The following is a 22,506-nucleotide window of genomic DNA, read 5'->3' as shown; positions in this document are numbered from 1 at the left end:
ACTTAAAGTGGCTTTAAAGACTGAAGGTTTTTTACCTTCATGAATTCTATGCATGAAGGTAAAAAACTTTGTGTGCTGCTCCCCTTATACTCACCTGAGCTCTCTCTTGGCCCAGCATTGTGCACAGGAGCCTTGGTTGTGCTGAACTACCTCTCCTCATTGGCTGAGACAGCAGCGGGAGCCATTGGTGTCTTATGGACACAAAAAGCACCAGTGCCCCCATAGCAAGCGGTTTACTATTGGGGGCACTGTTCAAGGGAAAGGAGCCAGGAGCACTGGTGGGGGACCCAAGAAGGGGATTGGGGCTGCTCTATGTAAACCATTCCACAGAGCAGGTTATTATGACATGTTTGTTATTAACAAAAAAAACAAAAACTAACCTTTGGAATCACTTTAACAACTTTACAGCTAGTACAGGTTCAGTTTAAATGTATTTAGAAGTGACTCCATACAGGTTCCACGGGGAGTGACAAGTCACTGAGGTTTGGGGCAAAAAACATAGTCTGGATAAAAAGGGCAGATATGATGCAGTTAGGCTGTTTCCTTTGTGTCAATTTACATGGCAAATTCTCAGGTTAGTCTGGAGACTAGCTTACACCCAGTATCGTACACCTCACACTCTGCACTCACATTGCATAAATACTTCTCCTGTAACATGTAACATGCTTTTCTGAGAAAAAACAGGGCTCCACAATGCAGAATTAATCAGAAAACAAGTCTTGAAAAATGTCAGAAACCTCACAAGGTGATGAAGTGGTGAAATACCTTCTGGATAAGGTCAAGGGTTGGAATAAGTCATTTGTAAGACACGGCAGAGCTGTTCATAGCAATCTTTTCTCTAGGACAATACCTTCCAATAAATAATGGGGAAAAGCTTGAGACAAAGACATTGCTTGAAAGCATAGAAAAATACAGACAACAGTTGCTATGAGATCTGCAGTATATATTGATGAAGTGTAATAGCTTGTGATATCGGAGATGCTTAGCTCAGCGGTAGATGTGTTTTTTAGTGAGTTCACGCCAGACAGGAACTAAAATTAAGGGCCTGGTAGCCCACTTTTATTAAACAGTAACTGAAAAGTCCTTTCAATACAAGGTTTCCCACGCAGGGGGTTTCAACTTCACTAAAAATAACACAATGAAAATGCCAAGCCACCTGGCTCTTTGGTTAGCAGTACCTCTGCTTGGCTTGGTTTCCCAGACCACTGGCTATTAAGGCTCTCTCAGCCTAGGTGACAGCTCTTTGCTATTCAGGCCCCACGTGGCCTCTTTACAGAGTTTTCCCTGTACCTCAGCTTGCTTCCTCTAGAGACTCACGAATTCCCTCCAGCCCCTTGGACTCACGTGCCTCAGCAGCTTCCTCAGCCACCCAGACCCTCACGGTCTCCCAGACTCTTGTAGCTGGTCAGACTTTTTCAGTCCTTGGGCCCAAAACCCCCCTCACAAGGGCTGTAGTCTCCACCACAGACAGAGCTCTGTCTTCAGGCTTGCAGCAATAGCAACTGCTTTTCCACCTCCACCACTTTTGAGCTATGCTCAGATCTGCCTTATAACGAGTGTGTGCTCCTGGACACACACACACCCTGCAGAACTTCTAAAAAACTTGGACACAAGACTGAAGACTCCATCCCACCCAATACTCTTTGGAGCCTTCAAGCTTACAGCCCCGATCCAGACTTACCAAATCCAGGGAAGGCTTAAAACATAGCTTTGTCTGCTCGCAAAACATTTCCTGGAGCCTCTCAAACTGACTGTTGAGTCCTGTGTCCTTTTCAAACCCATTTCCACAGTGACAGAGCCTCACACTGTTTGTTTCGATCTGGAGGGCAGAACACCTGCGCTGCCATTGCAGTTGGGACACCTCTGTGCTGGCCATCAGCCACGTAGGCCCAACCCTTTTTTCAAGTGTGCTTCCAGGCATGCCCTACCCTGAATCTCAATGGGGTCCTACAGTTCCTTATTCTCAGACTTCTTCCTCTTCTCTTGGGGTCCCTGGGCTTAATTTCCTTGCCTTGGGGAACTCTGCCCTCCCTGGTACCTGTTTTACCCTTCACCATAGGTCTTCCAGGTTCAACAGCCTTTCTCTGGTTACCCACAGCAACCCAACCATTGTTAAAAGTACCAATCAGTAACATATCATAAATTTTGAGGTCACAACTTCCAATACCATCAGTGCTTTCCCCCACAGTGTCTCCGGGTACCTTAACCTGTACCTTTTTGCGAGTGACAGAAAGCAGCTCTGCTACTGCTGCATCTGTTTTGGACCCTTCCTTCTCATGAGGTCTAGCGGGTGAGACAGTATACATGCCATGTACCAACCACTGCTCAGCCGCTCCTCAGACCGCGTCAGCAGGAATTCTCGCCATCACACCATCAAACAGAGAAACCTCTAACATGTCTGTCATTTCTGCTTTCTCAAACAATTCTCTTGAGCGCCTTCCGCACAGAACAGTCGCTGGAAGCACTCTCGCAGGGAACTGTAAGACCACTTTACACACAATTAACCAACATTGTAGTAACCAGACCCAACTTAGATTAACATTGCTTAGTAGCACCTGTAATACTTGACTCCACTGATTGGTACTATGCAGTACCAGTTTGTCTGTCTGCGGTGGAGACACCCAGGTGTACAGAAAACATGTTCTGATCAACTCCAACATTTCCATTAGGGTATCTGTTAACTCTACACACTCCATTTCTAAACAGAGGATTTTAGGGACCCCTCCCCTACTAGCGACATGAAGAGGCTCATTTATTAAGGCTTGAGAGACACTTGAAAAGACCTCCACTATCACAGCCTGCTCCCCCCGGAGCGCTATCAGATGTATGTCTCAGACTTTTCCCCTCAGTCTCAGCATCGGTGAGCCACTGCAGGTCGCAACCTGTTATACTGACACCTTTGCCCTCTACTGACACCTTTGCCCTCGCTCTTCTTTAGCTGTTGTACTGTGGACAACACAACTGCCATGCATGCATCTTTAACCAGTCCTTCAGACTGGAGGGAATCAACCATTGCAGGGGCCAATTTGCTCTCAACCACTGGTCGCTTTGCGATCCCTTCATTGGGCATAGCAGGTGCAATGTCCACCCCTTTCTTACCCATCATAGCATTGTAACTCATAGTTACTTGGTTTAGTATTGCAAGTACTTCCTTGCACCAACCAACCCGTTCCTTGGGGTTTCCTTCATGGGTGCTCCATAGCACCACATCATCTGCTGTAGGTGGCACTTCAGGAACCTGGGATTCATTAGCCACAACAGCACACTTGACACTGTTAATATACATCACACTGAGATAATGTATCATCAACCAAAGCAGGTAGCCATACATGCGTTTGACCAAACTTCTCTGGTGATGCTACCGACACATCTGGTTTTTAATTTTTGGCTTTGACAAGCTTACTTAACCATTTACCAACTGGGTTATACTAACAGTTGTTGGGCTGCGCCCAAACATTCTCACTGTGTGGTGCAATCCCCCTTTCCCCACCAGAGCCTGTGAGCTGCTCCTCACAGCACCCTCTGTCTTTAATGGGCACTCTTGCCAAATTGGACAGCTCTACAGCTGACCCGAGAAACCCTCCGCTCTAACCCCGTGGGCTAGAGGGAGGTTTCCCTGGGCAACTCTGCAGCACCTGTCTCTTTCACTAGGGAACATGGTAAATGGATTGCTTTAGTCTCCCTTAGTACAGCTCTCCCAGCCCTCTGCTGGATTTCACCAGGCACATACAGAGTTCCCATGTCCTTTTTAGTCTATAATTCTGCTGCCAGTAGGGCTTCACCCTGTGCCTCTCCACTACTCCGGGTAGCCCACTGCAGTGAGACCATGTCCATTTGTACTGCATATCTCCCGACTGGACACACTTCCGCTTTATTGGGATCAGTCCCACAAACTGAAACAGTCTTACCAGTTCCTATAGCAGGTGTCATAGCCTTCACTTGAGTGCGATGTCTCTCATCCGTGATGTCTCCATAGGCTGACTCCCCATGCAATCACAGGGTGACACTGCAGCCTTTCTTGACTCACTGGCACCTCCTGCAGACAACACAGGATCCTTTTTGCTTGGGGTAACAGCAGACTCACACTCCATAGACAATCGGCTACACTTCATACAGGATACTGGCAGTTGTGCCCTCCTTTTCTGGTCCGACCACTTCACATAAGCGGACATAATCCACAATTCTGCATTCCTCATGCTTACTCATGCTCTCCTGAGCTGTTGCTTCACTGATGCTTTGGCCTCCTGGTGATACGTCTCCTGTTGCTAAGGGTGATTAACTTCCCTTTCTGGAGTGTTTCTGGAGCAGCAACTTTGGCCACCTGTCTCTAGGCCAGGCTCTCCATTTTGCAACTCTTTCATACTCTGTCAGGCAGTATTCAACCTCCTCAGTAGGCAGCATTGGCTGTATGAAGTTGGATGCGCTATCTCAACTTCCTGCTCTACAGCCAGGGTCAAGGGACACTGGACAACAGCCCGCACTTTCCCTTTAACTTGGTTTAATGTGAACTTCTTGTTTTTTGATCGCCCATTATTGCAGTCACACAGTTATACAGCTCACAGCTATAAAAAAAACCCCAAACTTCTTACATGTGCACCACCTGCACAGAATGCTCAATGCCTGGCTGCACTTCCACACACACCCACTAACAGTTCCTTGTCAAACTCACTGCTGGAGCAGAGACCCGCATCCTCCACCACTTGTGATATGGGAGATGCTTAGCTCAGCGGTAAATGCAATTTTTAGTGAGTTCACGCCAGACAGGAACTAAAATTAAGGGCCTGGTAGTCCACTTTTATTAAACAGTAACTGAAAAGTCCTTTCAACACAAGGTATCCCATGAAGGGGGTTTCAACTTCACTCAAAATAATACACAATGAAAATGCCTAGCCACCTGGCTCTCTGGTTAGAAGTACCTCTGCACTGGCTATTCAGGCCCTCTCAGCCTAGGTGACAGCTCCTTGCTGTTTAGGCCCCACATGGCCTCTTGACAGAGTTTTCCCTGTACCTCAGCTTGCTTCCTCCAGCCTCTTGGACTCACTGGCCTCTGCAGCTTCCTCCTCAGCCTCCCAGACCCTCTATTGGTCTCCCAGACTCTTGTAGCTGGTCAGACTTTTCCAGTCCCTGGGCTCAGAATCCCCCTCACAAGGGTTGTAGTCTCTACCAAGAGCTTCCAGCTCTCCTGACAGGGCTCTGTCTTCAGGCTTGCAGCAATAGCTACTGCTATTCCACCTCCACCTCCACCACTTTTGAGCTATGCTCAGATCTGCCTTATAACAAGTGTGTGCACCTGGACAGACACACACCCTGCAGAACTTCTAAAAAACCTGAACACAAGACTGAAGAATCTGTCCCACCCAATACTCTTTGGAGTCTTCAAGCTTACAGCCCTGATCCAGACTTTACCAATTCCAGGGAAAGCTTAAAACATAGCTTTCTCTGCTTTCAGAACATTTGCTGGAGCCTCTCAAACTGACTTTTTGAGAGTCCTGTGTCCTTGTCAAACCCATTTCCACAGTGACAGAGCCTCGCACTGTCACACAGCTTCTCTCAGATTTTGACAGTTTTCTTGTTCTGTGTTAGTCTTCACTATGCCATGCAGTTGCTTTACCTCAAAGACTGCCATTTAACCTCTCTTATTATCCTTACTATAGGTAGTAATGGCCAAAGCAAGGAAAAGAATTTCAGACCAGGAATATCAAAGGCAACCACAAAAAGATAAGTGTTTTTTAGCTACTACCTTGAAACAGAATAATCTTTTGAAAAGAAAACATGCACACATAAAATTACAAATTGCAATTTAATCAGTTATTAAAAATATTTTTTGAAAGTTTACATAGAACAAAACCCATCAATTTAACGGTTTCAAAAAACAAGTACATTCCAGGCATGCCAAAAATTATAACTGTCACATTAGCCCATGCTGTCAACCAAACTGTCAAACCATTAAGAGGCTGCTGTCATACCTGTGCAGCACCATGGCAGCTGAAGGTAAAACAGAGGCTAAGATGGCAGCTTCCTTGGCTGAAAAGGATAGGAGGGCCTAGTTCCCCTTTAATGACTAATAATAAATATTTATGAACACAAAGTATGTTGTGCTTTCAACTCTCTAACATACGGCAGGCGTTTCTAAGCTAAACTAACTGTACCCCCACTTCAGTGTCTTTGTTGTGATGTTTGAGAATGAATTAGTTTACACTACGTGCTGTTAGAAAGGTCAGAGATGGTTAGTTTTAAAGCTGTTTTACTACTTGTCAGAAGAAACAGAAATACTAGTATTTCTGCTTTACTACTTATTGAGAATATGTAAATACTTTATTGTCCATAGCATGGAAAAATAACAAATAAAGCTGAGTGCTATAGTAGGCTCAGGGCTGACGCATGAATAAATAACAAATTGATGGAAGTCCAAGCGGTGAAGCTGAAAAATTCCTTTGATATTGAAAAAGTAAAATAACAAAGAAATAACCCATATAAACCATTGCAAATTTATCATTAACAGATAACTGTAAACTAAACTACAAAAGTTTTAGTAATATAAAAGCAGTCAAAAAATTAGCAGATTAACTAAAGAAATTTTCAGATTTTGAAAGAAAACATGGATTTCTTCATAGTAAAAAGAAAGCAAGATGCATGAAAAGTGCAGAAAGTGCTTTCCCTCCTTAACTCGTGGAATGTGTTTTAATCAAACAGAAAGGAAGTGTGCTGTCCACTGTGTATGATTAAACTGTCACAAGGTGTTTAGATCAATCAAAACCCTCCCTACAAGGGAACTTCAAAAACACTTTAGAAAGTCTACAGAGAACCTTCCAATGTGTATGAATGTACACAGACATTTCAAATGCAGGACTTCTCACAGACAAATATGCTGCAGCTTGCTGTGTTTATTGGAAAATGATTTTATTTCAGCAGTCTTTGATACAGATAACTTACAGTCTAATGCCCTTACCATATTTGCATACACACACCCTCTCTGGCCAATATAATCTGAAGTTAATCAGCCTACCGATATGATTTGCTTGGAAATCAAAAGTCCACCACCAGCCAAAAAAACCCCCAAAAACAATAAACATGGATAGACTATACATATTTCAACCAGATACTGTAAAGACAGCAGTACTGTAAGGGCTCTTTCACATGGGCCAACTACGCCAAGCGGAGCCGCCTGCTCAGAAGGGGTATCTCTCTGGTGATCCCTACTGAGCAAGCAGATGACAGGTCTGTGTCTGCTCTGCTTGTGCAGAGCGGACACAGACACAGCCCGCTGTTCTCTATGAGGCGGTGGAATACTTATCTGTTTCCATCTGACTGTCATCTAATCCAATAAACGAATGGGGAATAGATCCCTCATCCATCTGTTTTTAGCGAATCAGATGCAGGCAGGTGTAAACAGATACATGTCCATTTAGATCCTCCTCCCCATAGAGGATAACGGATGGCCCGATCAGGTTTGCCTGAAAACAGGTGGACCCGGTCGGTCCACCCGTGTTAAAGGGGCCTAAACCTTTACTAAGGAGTCTTGTTTCCCCTTTAGGTTTCTTGTTTTAAAAAAATGAATGCCTCTTCATCCTATAAGATTATTTACACTGATGGTTTTTTTACTGTATACGTAAACAAAACTTAATAAAATCTTTAAAAAAGTCATTTGAAGCATTAATTTTAATATCTGTTGTTATTGTCAGGTTTGTTTCTATGGCAAATATTTGTATAAAAAAGTTGCTACAAAATAGGACAATTTTAATGCGATTCCATGTATACAATACAATATCTGCAACCAATTAGATTGGAGTTGTGATTTTTTTAACGACCCATGCTAGAACATGAAACTGGATACCTGATTAGTTCCTAAACAAATAGCTCAACTTTTAAGCTCTCAATTTAACCACATTATTCAATCTAAACTCTTCCCTTGCCTGGGTCAGAAGAACAGGAGTAAAGACATAACGTTTTCTGAAATAAGAATGAGAGGTGGCTTTTAGTCCAAAGTATGTATGTTTAGGATAAATCCTGAATTATACTAACCATGAAGAGTAAATGGCCCAAAATGATCTGTTACACTGAATGAAAATGTTAAATGCAATAAATAAAATACATTGTAAAAAAACAAAACAAAATTCTTAGTGGTTAAATAGCATTGGTCCATAGAGGTCCAAAAGAACAAACCTAAGGAGGGACAATTAAGGAGGAAAGAGGCAGAAAGGAATTTGCTTTCAAAGAAGCAGCAAACCCTTAAAAGGTGGGACAGTTGGGAATTACAAGTAGAGATAGTAGAGTTGATGATGGTCTGATGGTTATGCCAAAACTAAGATTTTCTTGGTATAGAATAATGTAGGTTATGGATGACTGACAATTTTTTCAGATGGGTTGTCAAGAAAGGCACAGCTGGAAGATATAAGGCTGATTGATTATATAAAAAACACTGGAGGGCCCCAGTATCTAAATATATGGCTACATGGGGCTGTTGGACCTCTTTTCCCATTGTCATTTTTGCTGGCATTTTGGTCTTGATATACTGTATCACCTTGCTGAAAGTACTCTAACCGGGGATGCAAGCTTCTTTCTTCCCTGCCTGAGACAAAAAGAAAAATGTCTCCTGCAATGTGGATGGACATTTTGGTCCTAAAATGTATACTTTACTGGTAATGTTGCGTTTAACCACATGATTGAATGCTTGGTTATGCCCTAATAAAATTTCTGGGTTTAATGGTTTGCTAATTTTATTAAAGTACCGTTTTGTTGTTGGTTTATGTAGATTTGGCAACAATTAAAAGCTCAAGAGTGAATGTACCACTCATCCTCCTCTTCCTCCTCCTCTGCCTTTAACACATTTGTATTGTTTTTTTTTTTCAGGTAGTGGATAGTTTTTTTTTAACAGGTACCTGCTCCCAGTTCCTAAATTCTTGTCTAGGTAAGAATCACTCAAAAGTGAATATGCCACTCATCCTCCTCTGCCTTTAACACATTTGTACCTTTTTTTGACAGGTACCTGTTCCCAGTTCCTAAATTCTCACCAAGGAGAGAAGGACTCAAAAGTGAATGTACCACTCATCCTCCTCTTCCTTTAACACATTTGCAATGTTATTTTTTTTTTCAGGTAGTGGATACCTTTTTTTTGACAGTTACCTGCTCCCAGTTCCTAAATTCTCGCCTAGGTGAGAATGACGTCCATTTGGGCAACCCTCTTCTCTGTAAACAGCCTTGTAGGACATGTTACATGTCCCAGGAGGGTGAAGGACCAGTCCCACAACGTTGGCATGCCTCATGCATGTGCAGTGGGGAGGCGGCTGTAAAACCTCAGGAAGTCACAGCTGGCATCCAAATACAAGATGGCAGCAACGGAAAATGGAAGACTGGGAAAGACCGCACTGGACTGAAAGGTACATATCTCTTGGGTATTTGTAGTTAGCTGACTTTTAATTTTTTGAAGTCAGAGTAAAGTTCCTCCTTAACATCTATTTATTTATGATTTTGATTCTGATTAATTTGTACAGACATATACAACCTATGCTTATGCATTGTTTTCAACATGTACTCACTTTACCCTGCTATGTGTTAGGTTTACTTTAACATACAGTCTGAATCTCTTAAAGGATCTGTGTACTTTCAGAGTAAGTACAGTTATTCCTTGGGCCTTTTAACTCCCTCCCTCCTCAATCTAAAGGAACCACCCTCTCTTACAACAAATGTACACCACCCCACCTGCCTGAACCGTTGAATCAAGGCAGGCTATTTTCATGTTGTTTACACCAACTTCTGACCCTACCATCTGAATGTCGCAGCTAAAGTTGAATGCACATTCTCTTCTGACCTCTGACATCAACAAGGCATTTTCGTCCACACAACTGCAGCTCACTGAATATTTATCTTTTTCAGAGGGTTTTTGTACCTTCATGCATAGAATACATGAAGGTAAAAAAACCTTGAGCCTTTACAACCACTTAAAAAAGGTCCATGAAGCTGGTGTCCACAACATAACAGCAGTGACTTGTGTTTTGCTATGAAGCACACTGTTTCCCTTTTTGTTTTTGTTTCTTTTTTGCATACTCCATTTAGGTCTCTGCCCAGCATGTCTACATTTTTCTATAACGCACTACACATAATACTAGCATTGCTGTGCAATTGGAGTACATAGAAAGCAATTATTTTCTATGTGCCCGAGCAGTGGCCTGCATTGTTTCAGTGTGGAAAAACACAGGTCATAGCAGTATGTGTAATTAAGCCTTTGAAATACTGTAAAAAAACAGGCTATGGAGTGGGGAAGGGCTTTGAGTCCCACCAAGAACCCTTGGATAGCTTGAACTATACCGTGACCTGAACTTTCAGGTTCCTTTTTTCTAGACAGCATTCTCCATATCCTACACTGGTGACACCATAATGCCAAAAATCACAAAGTGAAAATCACACAACTAAATGGTGTCAACCTGAAGTACCATAACAACAAATAAATTAAACTAAACTACAATGCAAGAAAAAACTTTCTTCTGAAGTGGATTTCGATTGATTCACATTCACTAGTTATTATTATTATTATACAGGATTTATATGGCGCCAACAGTTAGTGCAGTGCTTTACAATTTAACGGGAGACAATACAGCAACAATACAGTTCTATACAAGTGGGTTAGGAGGGCCCTGCTCCTTGGAGCTTACAATCTAAGAGGGAGGGTTTGTTGGTACAAAAGGTAATAACTGTGGGGGTTGGACTGGTAGGAGGAATAGAAGATTCCATTATTAGCTGAGGGCAGGATAGGCTTCCCTGAAGAGATAGGTTTTCAGAGATCACAGTTTCCAAAGTGCAACTGAAGACTCCCTCATTCAGAGGCCTGTACAAGCATAATGAAACATATAGGCAACAAATATCACTAACAAGTGTCAATGCCCTGCTTCTAGAATGACACTTTCTAGAAATGTGCAGGTTACCGGAAAGCTTTATTGTGTATAAATTTGGCTGGGCAATCTTGACTGGACTGTTTGCTTGCTTTCCCTCTTTAGTAATTATGTGTCTGTCTACGTAGGTCATTCTTGCTCTTATTTAGGTCATGCCTGCCTGTGAGGTACTTGTGGCCTTTTATCTTGTTTTCTATTTACTGCTTCTTTCTGCTCTAATAAACCACTTAAATCAAGCTTGAGGGCACCAGACACCTATAGGAGCAGGTAAAAAGCATGTTATTAAATAAGGATTTGTCTTCCTAAGTGTTAAGGAAGATGTACTATCTCATGCTTCATCTGAAAACTAAAAAGAGAAAGGTTGTCGCTCTCATTACAGATGTTCTATATAGTAAGGGCCGAGTGAACTTCTTTCCTTGTGTTGCGCAAAACAGTGCTCACATTTTCCACTCCAGCCACAACTTTGCTTTTATTTGAAATATAGTGGTCAAGGGTTTTTTTTTGCTTTTCTTTTGTTACACAGCCAAAAAAAGGTCATGAGACAACTGGTAAGGGTTCTAACCCTTCCCTATATAAAAAGGTCTATAACTGCTTTCTGAATCCTTGTTAGTGACTTCCCTTACTTACTGTACTGATGACTAAACCGGAAGTGATAAGAAAAGTCCATAGCAGGTCCTGAGACAACAATAATCCTGATAATAAGTTGTAATATTTTTTCACTTTATCCAAAACAAGAATAAAGTTTTTGTTAGGCTTTAATAATGTAGTTAGTGTGAAGGCGAGATGAGACCACCATCAAGTAAAAGAAGTACACAGTAGGACATCAAGGGAGGAGGACAGACAGCAGAGGTGGATAATAATAGTTACATAAGGTGTTATTCCTGTCCATTCAGAACAGTGGGTTGGAGATAAAATGGTTGCTCATTCTGGACATTTTACGCTAGATCATGAGAATTTTTTATTCAATGTTTATGGATATCCCTAACATTTTACCGTGTCCAAACAAAAGCAAACGTTGGGTAGAGTATATTAGTATATATTAGTATTTCAGCATTCATGCCCTCTTCATAGCAAAACAGAACCACAATCCATGGTTATAATTAGAGATGAGCGAATTATTCAAAAATTCGGTTCGGCTGATTCGCCGAATTCGCCGAATAAATTCGCTTCGAGCCGAATATATTCGCTGCGAATTTAACTTATAAAAAGGGTGTTTCTAGGCTTCAGAGAGCCTTTATATTAGTGCAGAACACTGTACCTTTAATTTAAATGCCCTTGGAGTCTGCTGGGGAAGAGAAATAATACTGTCAGTCAGTATGACATGCAGATGAGTGCCGTCGATCTTAGAATCACCGCACACTTCACTCATTTGGGCAGTCACGGGGCCAAAACCAGAGTGTGGAGCCACAGTGTGGCGGTGGAGGCAGCAGCAATGGGAGGCCATACAGCACCCTATGACAAAATGGAACCCACCAGCAGTGTGAGAAGACCTGAAAGTGGCACATGGCAGAGTGTGGCGATGGAGACAGCAGCAATGGGAGGCCATACAGCACCCTATGACAAAATAGAACCCACCAGCAGTGTGAGGAGACCTGAAAGTGGCACATGGCAGAGTGTGGCGATGGAGACAGCAGCAATAGGAGGCCGTACAGGGACCCATGACACACTCTGGACCTGGCAGCAGCATGAGGAGGCGGTACAGGGGCCCATGACAGATTAAGGGCCTGGCAGCAGCATGAGGAGTCGGTACGGGGGCCCATGGCAGATTACGGGCCTGGCAGCAGCATGAGGAGGCGGTACAGGGGCCCATGGCAGAGTGGCGGAGCGTAAGCAGCTAAAATTGAAGGCCATACAGAGGCCTATGTTAAAAAGTCCCCCCAGCAGCAGCGTGGGGAGACGACTATCAAGAGTCCAATGGCAGAGTGGCGGAGCAGAAGCAGCTTCAATTGAAGGCCATACACAGTCCCTCACAGTTAATTCCAATAACGAACTCTACTCCTCCGTGCAATCTACTTACGAGACCCTGGGCAGGTCTGGGTCCAATTTGTGGTAGAGACTGGTTTTGTTCAGCCATGCTTGAGCGAGTAATAACAGGTCTGTGCTGCCCTTTGGTGTCTGGCTTAATGCGCACAACACTGAACGTCCCAGCGTTTGTCAACGATTTGCCGTTAAGTGATGCAAACCCGCTGAACCACGTTCATGAGGAGCCGGTACAGGGGGCCATGAATCAGTATGGACCTGGCAGCAGCGTGAGCAGACGACAGAGGCACATGGCGCAGGGTGGCGGTGTAGGCAGCATTATTCTGAAGCCATACACAGACCTAGGTTAAAAAGCGGAAGCCGTCAGCAGCGTGAGCAGACGACAGAGACACATGGCGCAGGGTGGCGGTGGATGCAGCAGTATTCGGAAGCCAAACACAGGCCTCGGTTAAAAAGCGGAAGCCGTCAGCAGCGTGAGCAGACAACAGAGGCACATGGCGCAGGGTGGCGGTGGAGGCAGCAGCAATGGAAGGCCATATAGCACCCTATCACAAAATGGAACCCACCAACAGTGTAAGGAGACCTGAAAGTGGCACATGGCAGAGTCTGGTGATGAAGTCAGCAGCAATGGGAGGCCGTACAGGGACCCATGACACACTCTGGACCTGGCAGCAGCAAGAGGAGGCGGTACAGGGGCCCATGGCAGAGTGGCGAAGCGTAAGCAGCTTAAATTGAAGGCCATACAGAGGCCTATGTTAAAAAGTCCCCCCAGCAGCAGTGTGGGGAGACGACTATCAAGAGTCCAATGGCAGAGTGGCGGAGCAGAAGCAGCTTCAATTGAAGGCCATACACAGGCCTAGGTTAAAAAGTCCCCCCAGCAGCAGCGTGGGGAGACGACTATCAAGAGTCCAATGGCAGAGTGGCGGAGCGGAAGCAGCTTCAATTGAAGGCCATACACAGGCCTAGGTTAAAAAGTCCCCCCAGCAGCAGTGTGGGGAGACGACTATCAAGAGTCCAATGGCTGAGTGGCGATCCGGGAAGTCAGCGTTGTGATTGCAGATGCAATGCAGAGATTCTATGAGGTGATGCCGTGGGTGCGAAGAAGATCATATACCGTCGTACTTCCATCCATAAGATGGAACAACCTGCGAATTGGGAGCTTTATTGCCCTGACCCGCTGAGCAGCTTCTGGGATACCCAAGAGGCCCATGGCAGAGTGGCGGAGCGTAAGCAGCTTCAATTAAAGGCCATACAGAGGCCTATGTTAAAAAGTCCCCCCAGCAGCAGCGTGGGGAGACGACTATCAAGAGTCCAATGGCAGAGTGGCGGAGCGGAAGCAGCTTCAATTGAAGGCCATACACAGGCCTAGGTTAAAAAGTCCCCCCAGCAGCAGCGTGGGGAGACGACTATCAAGAGTCCAATGGCAGAGTGGCGGAGCGGAAGCAGCTTCAATTGAAGGCCATACACAGGCCTAGGTTAAAAAGTCCCCCCAGCAGCAGTGTGGGGAGACGACTATCAAGAGTCCAATGGCTGAGTGGCGATCCGGGAAGTCAGCGTTGTGATTGCAGATGCAATGCAGAAATTTTATGAGGTAATGCCGTGGGTGCGAAGAAGATCATATACCGTCGTACTTCCATCCATAAGACGGAACAACCTGCGAATTGGGAGCTTTATTGCCCTGACCCGCTGAGCAGCTTCTGGGATACCCAAGAGTTTGGCTTCTGTGGGGAATATGGTTGAAAACTGAAACTTAAAGGCATGTTGACGGAAGGGCACCAGTGTCAGTGCTCCGGAGGGAATATAGCTTCAAAGCTGACACCTAAAGGTATATCGACGGTCAGAGACCACAGGAAGTGGAGCTTGCGTCTTAAATCGACTGAATGTGGCAGACGTGAAACGTCTACGGGCCGTATATGAAACGGGTTGTTCCTCTTTCTGGAATAAGTGTTGGAAATGGAAACTCTTTTTGGTGTGGCGTTTTGTCTATTTAATTCCGATAACGGACTCTACTCCTCCGTGCAATCTAGTTACGAGACCCTGGGCAGGTCTGGGTCCAATTTGTGGTAGAGACTGGTTTTGTTCAGCCATGCTTGAGTGAGTAATAACAGGTCTGTGCTGCCCTTTGGTGTCTGGCTTAATGCGCACAACACTGAACGTCCCAGCATTTGTCAACGATTTGCCGTTAAGTGATGCAAACCCGCTGAACCACGTTCATGAGGAGCCGGTACAGGGGGCCATGAATCAGTATGGACCTGGCAGCAGTGTGAGGAGACCCGAAAGTGGCACATGGCGCAGGGTGGCGGTGGAGGCAGCAGTATTCGGAAGACATACACAGGACTAGTTTAAAAAGCGGAAGCCGTCAGCAGCGTGAGCAGACGACAGAGGCACATGGCGCAGGGTGGCGGTGGAGGCAGCAGTTTTCGGAAGCCATACACAGGCCTAGGTTAAAAAGCGGAAGCTGTCAGCAGCGTGAGCAGACAACAGAGGCACATGGCGCAGGGTGGCGGTGGAGGCAGCAGTATTCGGAAGCCATACACAGGCCTAGGTTTAAAACTGGAACCCAGCAGCGTGAGCAGACGACAAAGACGCACATGGCAGAGGATGGATCTGGCAGCAGTATGAGAAGGCGGTACAGGGGCCCGTGGCACAGTGTGGTGATGGGGGCTACAGCAAATGGATGCCAGAAAGTGGCCGATAGGGCTATATACTGCATGGAATTATAAAGTTGTAAAGACAGCGGCCTATAAGGCTATACACACTATAACAATCATGACTTGATTGACCATTGGCCTATAAGGCTATACACAGCATGAATATCATGACTTATTCTGAGAGTGGTTTGGAAGGCTATATATAAAAAGTAATTCATGAGCTGTCCGGACAGCGGACAATAAGTACATATATACAAATCAATTCATCAGCTGTCCAGCCAGCGGCCTCAAAGGCGACACATATAGAAAGCAATTCATGAGCTGTTCAGACAGCGGCCTCTAAGGCGACAGATATACAAAGCAATTCCCGAGGTGTTCAGGGAGCCGCCTGAACGGCTAGGTTATTACTAAATATATTTTTGTGGCCAAACATCGGCCTATAAATAGATGTCTACACAGTGACAAAAAATTATGTCGCCAGACAGCGGCCCCTAAGGCGACAGATATACAAAGCAATTCCCGAGGTGTTCAGTGAGCGGCTTGAACGGCTAGGTTATTACTAAATATATCTTTCTGGCCAAACATCGGCCTATAAATAGATGTCTACACAGTGACAAAAAAGTAGGTCGCCTTACAGCGGCGTATCCTACAAATTGACATTATAAGAAATGGTTTAGACCAAAAAAAAAAAAAAAAAACTTTGATGCGATGCTATACCTTAGTAGATTGTGGAAAGTCGACAAGTCAAGCGTAACTGTGTACATTACAGAAAATCTTAACAAGACAACCAAACATGTGGCCAAACCGTGACCGATACAACAAGTTAACAATGTAAGAAACAGGAGGGGGCCAAACCGTGGCCAATAAATAAACAGTCCACCTCATTGATGAGATGGACAACACGTGTCAAATAAATATTTTAAAAAATTGCTATTCCATCGGTCTGGAACTGGTCGACTATAAATAATTAAAAAGTTTAAATTCATGTGACAGTCGTCCAGCGACGTATAAATAATTTAAAAACACCAATTCATGAGGGGCCCGACCAGCAGAGTATAAGTCATTAAAAAGGTTCAATTCATGTGACAGTCGTCCAGCGAAGTATAAATAATTTAAAAACCCCAATTCATGAGGGGCCCGACCTGCAGAGTATAAGTCATTAAAAATGTGCAAAACATGAGTCGGCCGACCAGCAGCCTCTCAATAAAATATATATACAAATGTACGGATCAGGTGGAGGTCTTCCATTTGTCCCTAATAACATGTTTGGGGCATGATTCATGGCGGATTTAGTCAGTTGTGTCAGGAACTGGTGGTTTGAAATCCAGACTAATCCACGCCTGATTCATTTTCACAAACGTGAGTCTCTCCACACTTTGGGTGGACAGTCGTGTCCTCCGCGGAGTTACAATACCTCCTGCCGCACTAAACACGCGCTCCGATGCCACGCTACTGGCCGGGCATGACAGCCTTTCAAGGGCAAATTCAGCTAGTTGGGGCCAAAGGTCAAGTTTCGTTGCCCAGTAGTCAAGGGGATTGTCTACCTCGGTTGGCAGGGTGCTGTCCAAGTAGGCCCAAGCCTGTTGTTTGAGGTCCTGCTCCAGGTCCACCTGATGCTGCTGCTGCTGCGGCTGGTTAGTAGTTTCCTCACTGCGCTGGTGAAGAAAGCTACTCATCATCGACTGCAGACTGAGGCAGCCGCTGCTGGTGGAGCTGCCACTGCTCCTACCACCCCACCCCTCCCCTGCTGCCATGGCAGCGGAACGCGAGCGCACAGGGCCCACAGTGTCTGAGGATGGACGTTGGCGCAGAAAGGCAGAGACCAACTGACTACATAGGTGGTTTTTATAGTACTTTATTTTGGCCTCCCTCTCAGCAGGTGTGAAAAAGGCCACCATTTTTGAACGGTAGCGAGGGTCCAACAAGGTGGACAGCCAAAAGTCATCCCTCTGTCTGATGGTTATTATTCGGCTGTCGCTACGCAAGCAACCGAGCATGCTATGAGCCATTTGTGCCAAGGAATGCGAGGGACTCCCTGCCTCCATCTCCACAGCATACTGCCACGGTGCGTCTGGGTCCTCTGTCTCCTCCTCCTCCTCTACCAGATGCTCCTGCTCCTCCACTCCTGTCCGCTGAGTGGAAAAACCACCCATTTCACTCAATAATTCCTGAGCACCAATGTCCTCCTCTACCTCCTCCTCTTTTTCCTGTCCTGCCCCCACAGGGGTCATGTGGCGTTGAGATCTGTGCGCCCTACCGCACCCTGACCAGCCATTGTTAACAGCATTTGTTCCAGGACGTGCAACAGAGGAATGACGTCGTTCATCCCATAGTCCTGCCGACTCACAAATAGCGTGGCCTCCTCAAAGGGACTGAGCAAGCGGCAGGTGTCACGCATGAGCTGCCAATGGCTGACATCTAAGTTACACAGGGGAGTACCTTTATCCGCTTGTAACATCAGGAAATCGGTGATGGCCTTTCGCTGTTCGTAAAGGCGGTCTAACATATGTAGGGTTGAATTCCACCTTGTTGCAACGTCGCAGATCAGGCGATGCTGTGGAATTCCGTTCTGCCGCTGCAGCTCAAGGAGGGTGTGCTTTGCGGTGTAGGAATGGCTGAAATGCATGCAAAGTTTACGTGACATTTTAAGGATGTCTTGCAGTGGGATGGTGAATTTTAGGAACCGCTTGACAACCAGATTGAACACGTGAGCAATGCATGGCGCATGGCACAACCTTCCTTGACGCAGAGCAGACACCATGTTCTTTCCGTTGTTGGTCAACATGGTTCCGATTTTCAGTTTGCGCGGAGACAGCCATCTGTCGATTTCTCTGTTCATTACACTCAGAAGTTCCTCCCCTGTGTGACTACGTTCGCCAAGGCATACCAGGTGCAGCACAGCGTGACACCGTTGCGCCCTGCACATGTGATATGCCGGTCGGGTAATGGGACTTGGCACGGGGGTGGCGGCTGAGGACACGGCGGAAGAAGAGGTGGTAGAGGCGGACATCTTTGCTGGACCAAGGACGTGCAAACGTGGAGGAAAAAGCGGCGTGACCTGTCCAAGTTGCTGGTGCGGCTGTGCCGGCACCACGTTCACCCAGTGGGCCGTAAATGACATGTACTGTCCCTGACCGTAGTTACAGCTCCACACGTCGGCGCTGCCGTGCACTTTGGCAGAGACCGACATGCTCAAAGACTGGCCCACCATCTCTTCTACATGTGAATGCAGGGCTGGCACTGCCTTTTTGGAGAAGAAATGCCGGCTTGGCACTCTCCACCGCGGCTCGGCACAAGCCATCATTTCTCGGAAAGGTGCTGAGTCCACCACTTGGAAAGGGAGGGACTGCAGCACCAGCAACTTGGACAGGAGGACGTTCAGCTTCTGCACCGTCGGGTGCGTGCTCGCAAACTGTTGTCTCTTGGAAACGGATTCCAAGAAAGACTGCTGACGGAATCCGTGAAGAGGAGTAGCAGGAGAAGGAGCATCTGAACGAGCGGAAGATGCCAACGAGCGACAACTCCCCTCAGCAGAGGTGTTGGAGCCTTGACTGGCTGATAGAGGGCGATTGACGTCGGGTGACGGAGCAAGTAACGGAGCGGGTGATGGAGCGGGGGCTGGGGCAGGCAGAACCGCCGTATCTTTATCACGGTTTTCCCAGGCCACCGAATGGCGACGCTGCATATGCTGACGCAACGCTGTAGTCCCAACATTGGCCCCCTGGCCACGCTTGACTTTCTGGCCACATAGTCGACATACGGCTACGTTTACTTCCTCGGGCGGCTTGACGAAAAATTGCCACACCGCCGAGTAGGAAACTTTGCCCCCGCTACTCCTCACTGGCTGACTGCTACTTCCTCCGTGCACACCGGCACCACTACTGGCCATGGTGGTAGGCTGCAGTGGAGCTGGTGCTCTACTCCGTGGCCGTTTGGCTCCACTGACACTGCTGCGACCCTGCTGCCTCCTGGGCAACCCACCGACTGTTTTGCTCGCTGGCAAGCTGGCACCCTCTTCTCCTGATGATGCGGAAGCAATAGCCTGATGACGACGAGGCTGCCAAGTGCGATCAGCCTCATCATCATCAATTAGGGTCTCCGCGTCACTACTAGCCCCCTCGGCTGCGTGTGGGTCAGGAGACAGACCTGTCTCTAGACCGGCTACCGAGCCACTCTCCTCGCCAGTACTTCTTCGCCTGGCTGCTGAAGAGGCGGATGTCTCCCCCCGTTCCTGACCGCCCTCTGTTAGCTCTTCCTCACTGTACAGTGGGGCTGAGCCCACAGCATGCGATACTTCGCTTGGTGAGGGAACACCAAAGGACAGGGGCAGGTCGAGGACACGTGATTTCAGTGGGCTTGCTCCCGGGCCATGCCAACTAACGGTTGTGTCTGACGTACCCACCGACCGTTGGCTGTAGGTGTCAGAGGTGACCTGGGAAGAGGAAGACGACCGAGTCAACCAATCGATGACGGCAGGGTTGTCGGTGGAGACATGACCGCTGGATGACACCGGGAGCACTGGCCTCTGGCTGCGACTAGTGCTGCCTCGACCCCTTCCTCTGCTGCCACGTCTGCTCGCTCCTGAAACATTGCCTCTTCTGCCACTCCTCTGCGTGTTGTCTGACATACTCTTTAATTCAATAAGCACCCCAAAAATAAAACCGGATTTAACTCTTTGAACGTACAATAGTGGTTGTGAAGCAGAAAGTCAGTTTATTTAGCACAATCGGTCAATTGCAGCTTGCCGTTGGCTGTAAACTGTACGTTTATGTCACTGGAATGCACTAATCACCCAAAAAATATTACCGCCACCCGGCGTGTATATGGATTTAACTCTTTGAACGTACAATAGTGGTTGTGAAGCAGAAAGTCAGTTTATTGTACACAATCGGTCAATTGCAGCTTGCCGTTGGCTGGAAACTGTACGTTTAGGTCACTGGAATGCACTAATCACCCAAAAAATATTACCGCCAGCCGGCGTGTAAATGGATTTAACTCTTTGAACGTACAATAGTGGTTGTGAAGCAGAAAGTCAGTTTATTGTACACAATCGGTCAATTGCAGCTTGCCGTTGGCTGGAAACTGTACGTTTATGTCACTGGAATGCACTAATCACCCAAAAAATATTACCGCCACCCGGCGTGTATATGGATTTAACTCTTTGAACGTACAATAGTGGTTGTGAAGCAGAAAGTCAGTTTATTTAGCACAATCGGTCAATTGCAGCTTGCCGTTGGCTGGAAACTGTACGTTTAGGTCACTGGAATGCACTAATCACCCAAAAAATATTACCGCCACCCGGCGTGTAAATGGATTTAACTCTTTGAACGTACAATAGTGGTTGTGAAGCAGAAAGTCAGTTTATTGTACACAATCGGTCAATTGCAGCTTGCCGTTGGCTGGAAACTGTACGTTTCTGTCACTGGAATGCACTAATCACCCAAAACATATTACCGCCAGCCGGCGTGTAAATGGATTTAACTCTTTGAACGTACAATAGTGGTTGTGAAGCAGAAAGTCAGTTTATTTAGCACAATCGGTCAATTGCAGCTTGCCGTTGGCTGGAAACTGTACGTTTCTGTCACTGGAATGCACTAATCACCCAAAAAATATTACCGCCACCCGGCGTGTATATGGATTTAACTCTTTGAACGTACAATAGTGGTTGTGAAGCAGAAAGTCAGTTTATTTAGCACAATCGGTCAATTGCAGCTTGCCATTGGCTGGAAACTGTACGTTTAGGTCACTGGAATGCACTAATCACCCAAAAAATATTACCGCCACCCGGCGTGTATATGGATTTAACTCTTTGAACGTACAATAGTGGTTGTGAAGCAGAAAGTCAGTTTATTTAGCACAATCGGTCAATTGCAGCTTGCCGTTGGCTGGAAACTGTACGTTTATGTCACTGGAATGCACTAATCACCCAAAAAATATTACCGCCACCCGGCGTGTAAATGGATCTAACTCTTTGAACGTACAATAGTGGTTGTGAAGCAGAAAGTCAGTTTATTTAGCACAATCGGTCAATTGCAGCTTGCCGTTGGCTGGAAACTGTACGTTTATGTCACTGGAATGCACTAATCACCCAAAAAATATTACCGCCACCCGGCGTGTATATGGATTTAACTCTTTGAACGTACAATAGTGGTTGTGAAGCAGAAAGTCAGTTTATTTAGCACAATCGGTCAATTGCAGCTTGCCGTTGGCTGGAAACTGTACGTTTAGGTCACTGGAATGCACTAATCACCCAAAAAATATTACCGCCACCCGGCGTGTAAATGGATCTAACTCTTTGAACGTACAATAGTGGTTGTGAAGCAGAAAGTCAGTTTATTGTACACAATCGGTCAATTGCAGCTTGCCGTTGGCTGGACACTGTACGTTTCTGTCACTGGAATGCACTAATCACCCAAAAAATATTACCGCCAGCCGGCGTGTAAATGGATCTAACTCTTTGAACGTACAATAGTGGTTGTGAAGCAGAAAGTCAGTTTATTTAGCACAATCGGTCAATTGCAGCGTGCCGTTGGCTGGAAACTGTACGTTTATGTCACTGGAATGCACTAATCACCCAAAAAATATTAACGCCACCCGGCGTGTAAATGGATCTAACTCTTTGAACGTACAATAGTGGTTGTGAAGCAGAAAGTCAGTTTATTGTACACAATCGGTCAATTGCAGCTTGCCGTTGGATGGAAACTGTACGTTTGTGTCACTGGAATGCACTAATCACCCAAAAAATATTACCGCCAGCCGGCGTGTAAATGGATTTAACTCTTTGAACGTACAATAGTGGTTGTGAAGCAGAAAGTCAGTTTATTTAGCACAATCGGTCAATTGCAGCTTGCCGTTGGCTGGAAACTGTACGTTTATGTCACTGGAATGCACTAATCACCCAAAAAATATTACCGCCACCCGGCGTGTATATGGATTTAACTCTTTGAACGTACAATAGTGGTTGTGAAGCAGAAAGTCAGTTTATTTAG

At 45.9% G+C, this 22,506-nt stretch overlaps 1 protein-coding gene and 1 pseudogene across 1 annotated transcript in view; both read right to left on the bottom strand.

The window, feature by feature from the left end:
• NTF4 (neurotrophin 4) overlaps positions 1-22,506 on the bottom strand; it is a 152,801-nt gene that overhangs the window by 74,224 nt on the left and 56,071 nt on the right. The window lies entirely within an intron of this gene.
• LOC149458715 (uncharacterized) lies at positions 2,337-3,331 on the bottom strand (annotated as a pseudogene).

This window comes from Staurois parvus, unplaced genomic scaffold, assembly GCF_062004578.1.
Source record: "Staurois parvus isolate SC_StPar_1 unplaced genomic scaffold, SC_StPar_1.0 ptg000279l, whole genome shotgun sequence".
Lineage (NCBI taxonomy): Eukaryota > Metazoa > Chordata > Amphibia > Anura > Ranidae > Staurois > Staurois parvus.
This window is presented reverse-complemented; position numbering and strand designations above follow the sequence as displayed.